The following is a 6,000-nucleotide window of genomic DNA, read 5'->3' as shown; positions in this document are numbered from 1 at the left end:
TAGAGTAGCAATTTTTGTATGGAAATAATCTGAGACTATCCTCAGATTGTGTTAAACATTGTAGCCTGTAAAATAGGAGCACTAGATAAGGGATGGAAGATTGAGTAAAGTGATACCTCCTTCCCCCTTCCAACTTAACCCCCCCAGAACCTCGATAATGTGGGAGCTCTCCTCTGAGCCAACTACCAAAAGAGAAAAAGTTTCCTGGGGTCTGGTGGTTCCCAGACCTCCCCCCCCCCCCCAATGCCTTGAAAGAGGCAGGAGTGGAGGTGGAGGGAGGGTGCTGCAAGACACCAGAGACATAAAAAAGAAAGAAAAAAGTATATATGGGATATGTATATTGGAGGGGGAAGAGGTCATGCTGAGTTGGGATGTGATAGGTGTTGTTGGGACATTTGGTTTAAGGTGTGTGTGTTGGGGGGGGGGTTGGCCACTAGGCTACCTGTAAGTGTTATGAACAATTATTTTAAATTGGATTGGAAGGGAGATAGTCTGCAGTGAGCTGCAGATTTGGCAGTAATTTGTATATTCATTGACTACTGTATCTTGTGAGCATTTTCTTTCAGAAAGTTTGTGGTGGAAGCTGTGCAGTCAGTGGCTGTGGCTGTCTTTCTGCATTGACCTCTTGTACTGGCCCACATGATTGCTGCACTATCTACAATGGTAAGAATGGGAGTAGCAGATTCCAATACACCTCAGAGGGAGGTTTGGTGTGATGACTGAAAGACCTTTCTGTGTAGGAATTTGGCTTGATCCTAATGTTATGGGACTCTCTTTTTTTTTTTTTTTCATGGGTCAGTTGTAACACCTTGCCTGTTGGGTTGTTGTTTTTTTTCCTTTAGACATGTTTTAAAAAATGGACATCTAGGCTGTGAAGTAGAAGTTGCTTCTGGGCTGAAAGACAGAAGTGATAGGCCAACCTTGATGAATGTGCCAGAACTCCTATGCTAGATTTTGGTCACAACTCTGAGGACCAGTACAGCAACTGGACACTATGCAGCTCATTAAGCCTGCAAGTTGTCAGACCAAAGGAAACGGTGGTTCTGCATCATCTGCAGTGTTTCTTGCTGTGTTTGAGACGCAACTGTTAATTCTGTGGACCAGGGCAGATTTCTAGGTGCCATTGTGTTCAGCACTGGCCCAAAAGCATGTGATACCTTAAGTGAGCTGTCGGTCCTTTGCCCCTGTGTACAGCATCTCCTCTTCTCCTAAGTTCATCATGTCCATCACTTCTCCTTCCCTACCACCTCCCCCTAGTTGACATATCCCCTTCCCTTGGTGCAGTTCTTAATTTCAAATAATGTGGAAGCTACATAGAAATCAACAAGTTGGGACGTATTTATATATTAGAATATCAAACTGCTCCCTTCAAGAAATGCACTGCTTTTGTGAGGACCTTGGATTAATATTTACTCCACAAGGGAAGCTGGAAGTCCTCTGGAATTTTGAGTGCACAGTATTGCTTTTGGCAGCCCTATGGGAGGAGGGCCTGGGGCGATTGTTTTATTTGCTGGTGATATGGGAGTAGTGGCTAAAACTGAGCTCTCGGGCTGGTGGGTAACCTGATGATTTAAGGATGTATGTGAGGCTAGCTCCTGAGGTGTTGCTTGTGTTGACTTGTATATCTATCCTGGGAAGCTGTCTGGTCTACTTCCAGGAGAACACAGTTGCTGTCATGCCTTCAGGCACTTGACAGCTGTTAAACACCTAAACCTTTAAAGGTAAATCTCTGGGCTTTTAAACTGCAGGGCTGGAGCTTGGACCTTGCTATTGCAGTTTTGGTGAACTCAGGCCTTGACACCCCCCCCCCCTTCAAAAAAAAAAAAAAAGTACCGACTGATTTCAAAATAGAAAACTTAATATAATATATGGTAAATTTATCATTTTATACTTTTATATTTTTTTGTCTTGGATTCAGAACAGAAACTTAAATTCTTCAAAGATTTATTATAAATATTAATGCTGGCTTTACTAAACCGCTTTCGAGGTGTTTACTGCGGTCTGGCATAGAATTCCTACGAGTGTTCGGAGCATTTACTGCACCAGCCCACGGTAGAAACCTTTACCGCAGCATTGTGAAAGGAGCCCTAAGTGTGTAACGGTGTATTACATATTTCCATTTGACAAGCATTTTTTTGTTCAGGTTCTTTGTTCAAACTTCAAATCTATTTTGTGGTCTGTTAGTCCTAATATTTATACATATGCCATGTTTCTATAATTAATCAAACTTAGTAGGAGTCTGAGTTGGGATTGGACAGGAGAAAGACAGTCAGAGTTCACAGCACTGCAAAAAAGATTTAAAAAAATTTTGTCCCAGGAATCTATGTAAAGAATGCAGCAAAGCTTTGCAAAGAAATCAAGATGTTTAAGCAATGAACATAAGAACATAAGAAATGGCTTCGCCGGATCAGACCCTAGGTCCATCCAGTCCGGCGACCCGCACCCGCGGAGGCCAAGCCAGGTGTTCCCTGTTGAGAAACCTTGTTTACTCGTATCCCTCAATGTGATTTGGAATGAAGTAGAAGTAGAATTACAAAATCTTCAGACCTGGCTTCAGTCTTCCCTGAGTTAAGTGGCCTTTTAACCCCATTCCGTTGCACAAAGCTCTCGTGGGGATGAATGACTTAACATATGCAGTAGCATCTTTCCTGGAAGCAGGATTCTAGTGCATCTTTCATCATACCACCCGTCCAAGGACAGTTTTTCTCGTGGCTGGACCAGTCAAGCAGCACTGTAATTAACTGTATGCAAAGGAATAATAATAATTGAAATGGAGGGAGATGTAATAATTCTCCCCTCCCAGATCATCGGATACAGAAGCACCCAATAGCACTGCATTGCTAATGGTCTTTATTTACTTCTTGCTAGTTGAACAATGTTGAGAATCAATGCTGCAGCCCATAGAAGGTCCTGAGGCACTAAAGTGAATAGAGCCTGAGTAGACAATGCTTTGCACATGCATTTGAACGGTTAAACATCTGGAGCAGATTAGTTGGCTGGTGGGGGGAGGGGAATGGAAGGGTTTGAGCTAGAGGGGGGACATTGTGGAGATTTATAAATTGTTTCTTTGGCTGTAAATCCCAGCTGTAATTGGCTTCTCCATCTCTAATTGTTTGCAGGAAAGAGAGGGTACTGATAGGTTCACAAACTCTTGGCAGAACCAACAAGTGTGGCCTGGGTTAGAGGGTGGGGGCACAGCAGGCCTGTTGCTAGGACACAGTGGGCTTTTTGTTTTGGTCCCTGCTTGCCAGCGTTTTTAGGCCCTGTATACATTCCTCCATATTGTTTAAATGCAGTTTGCTCAGGCCGGAGGAATCTGATACCCATAAGAGAAACACCAGAGGCCAGGTTTTTGTGGTCAGATTAGTATTTGGAAGCCTAGTGAGAGAGCTTAAACTGTTTTTGAGTTGTTCGAAGCTCAGACAATCTCTCCTTTCTCCTCTTGTACTAATGTTGGCTGTGTTTCAGTTCTCTCACTCGTAGCGGTCTGCATTCCAGAGCAGCAATATTACAGCTTCGAATCAGAAACACAGGGGTGCCAAGGGTGGATCATCCATTGAGTGAGATTTTTTTAGGTGCTGTGTCTAGAGGGTATAAATCTAAACAGGTTTTAAGTGTAGTGGAATGGGGGTGCAGGGTGCTAAAGCAGCATAAAATACTTTGCTTATTTTTGAAGCCTCTGCAAAGGATGAAATAGGAAACAATATGGATAACTTCTCTAGCTAAAAATTGCTCTATGCTCAGTGGCTAAAAGTATAAGTAAGGGTTTCATAGCGCATTTACTTGTAGAAGTGGAGAAAAAGGATGAATTAGAGCTACATAGTGTGTAGGAATATGCTCTTGGATTTCTTCTACTGGTAGGGTCACTTGGCTTTTCTACTCTCAGGCTTGCTTCTCTTGAAAGCAGTGATCAGGCTTTAAGGCAGCATCTTGCAAACTTTACGAGCCTCAGCACACCAAACTGGCAGCTGCGGTTCAAGGGCACCTGGAAGTGCACGGACGTTGCCGCGATGACGTACCACGCATGCACAAAAGCCCTCCAGGTGGGGCCCTGAGCCACCAGTGTGTGTGTGGGTGGGTGGGGGGGGGGGGCTGAAAAAGAAGAGGTACATAGAGGAGAAGAGACACCAGAGAAGAGGAGAGGCGGTAGCTGACTGCCTACAGGATGTGCTTCTCGCAGCGAGAGGCACGTCCTGTAGGCAGTCAGTCGGTGCTGGCGCCTCTCTTCCTCCCCGGCGTCTCGTGGCACACCTGACATCTCGTGGGGCATACTAGTGTGCGATACACTGCTTTAAGGAATGAGAAGGGCTCAGTGTGAAAGAGTCTTTGAATGAGTGTGACACAAGCCATCTGTGTAAGCAATCCCAGGTTTTCTGCTAGGGCTGTATTTATGCATACAGTGCAACTTTTCCTTTGCTTGTCTACTCATGTAGACCTTAAAACTTGTTGTCTTTTGGACTGTGAGCTCCATACACAAGTTAATTTTCATTGTTCATGACTGAGTTCATGACTACAAAACATTCAGGAAAGAACTTAAAACCTTTCTATTCAAGAAATTTGTCAAATGATCTAACTAAACCTGATCAACCCTCCACAGACCCCAACGCATACTAAATCTATTAACCATGTATTCTCCCTGGAAATGCCCAGGCCAACTCTTTTTGTAAACTGCCTAGAACTGAAAGGTATTGGCAGGATAGAAGACACCAGTGTAATGTAATATCTTCAGAGGAAGACTTTGAAAACCTGCTCTCACTGAAATATAGTGAAGTTAAAAGGCAATAGGAAAGTGATAATTCTTTTGCAACAAACAAAATTCATGTACAGTCTATCCCCAATATTCATGTGTTTAACTTTCACACCTTCAGGTATTCACAAAATTTTATTAATAACCCCATATCCACTTTTGTGTGGGCTACCGCTCACATTTGTGGACTTTGTGGCTATGTGCAGTTAGCATTGCATACAAGTTTGGGGAATGGCTGTCATCCTACAAACTGATGTTACACTTTTTTCTTTCTTTTTTTCTTCACCAGACCAGAACACACAAACTTCCACAAGAGGTAGTATTAACTGTATATCTGTATAAGCACTTTAATGCTCAATGCTCAGGCATTCTAGGGATTTTCAGACATCCACCTCAGTAATATAACTTATGGTGGCAGAGATCCTCATTATTCCCAGCCTGGCATTTTATCGTTTTGATGGTTTTTTTTTCCTTTTTTCTTTCTTTTATATCTTTTATCCAACTTATTATTTTCTCACTAAATAAATAAATATTTCATAATAAATATATTTTCAATATGTTTCAGCAACATTAATTAATATGAAGCAAAACTTAGCTTTTGGTTTGTCGACAAGGGGATAAGAACTACAAACCAAAAGCTAAGTTTTGCTTCATATTAATTAATGTTGCTGCAACATATTGAAAATATATTTATTATGAAATATTTATTTATTTAGTGAGAAAATAATAAGTTGGATAAAAGATATAAAAGAAAAAAAAAGGAAAAAAAAACCATCAAAATGATAAAATGCCAGGCTGGGAATAATGAGGATCTCTGCCACCATAAGCTATATTACAGAGGTGAATGTCTGAAAATCCCTAGAATGCCTGAGCATTAAAGTGCTTATACAGATATACAGTTAATACTACACTTCTCCCTTGTCATTCGCAGGGGATACGGGCAGAGCCGGAACGCGAATGCCGAAAAACCGCGATTATCCGGCTCTGACCCACCCCCACCTCCCTGCCGCTTTCCCGGCCTTACCTGGTGGTCTAGAGCAGTGTTCTTCAACCTTTTTACACCTGTGGACCGGCGGAAATAAAATAATTATTTCGTGGACCGGCAAACTACTAAGACTGAAATTTTTTTAAAAACCATCGCCGCCCCATCCCCGCGAGCTCAGTCCCACAAACCATCTGATCCCATCTGCACAAGCCTCAAATAGTTATGATTTTATATTGAACATATTTTATTAAAGTATAAAAAGAAACAA

General features: G+C 42.2%; 1 protein-coding gene across 2 annotated transcripts in view; it reads left to right on the top strand.

Annotated features, from left to right (window-relative positions):
• The window catches only part of TCF7L1 (transcription factor 7 like 1), a 288,821-nt gene that overhangs the window by 84,424 nt on the left and 198,397 nt on the right, over nucleotides 1-6,000 (top strand). The window lies entirely within an intron of this gene.

The sequence above is a fragment of the Geotrypetes seraphini genome, chromosome 6 (genome assembly GCF_902459505.1).
Source record: "Geotrypetes seraphini chromosome 6, aGeoSer1.1, whole genome shotgun sequence".
NCBI lineage: Eukaryota > Metazoa > Chordata > Amphibia > Gymnophiona > Dermophiidae > Geotrypetes > Geotrypetes seraphini.
The sequence above is the reverse complement of the archived record's forward strand: the minus strand, read 5'-3'. Positions and strand labels throughout refer to the sequence as shown.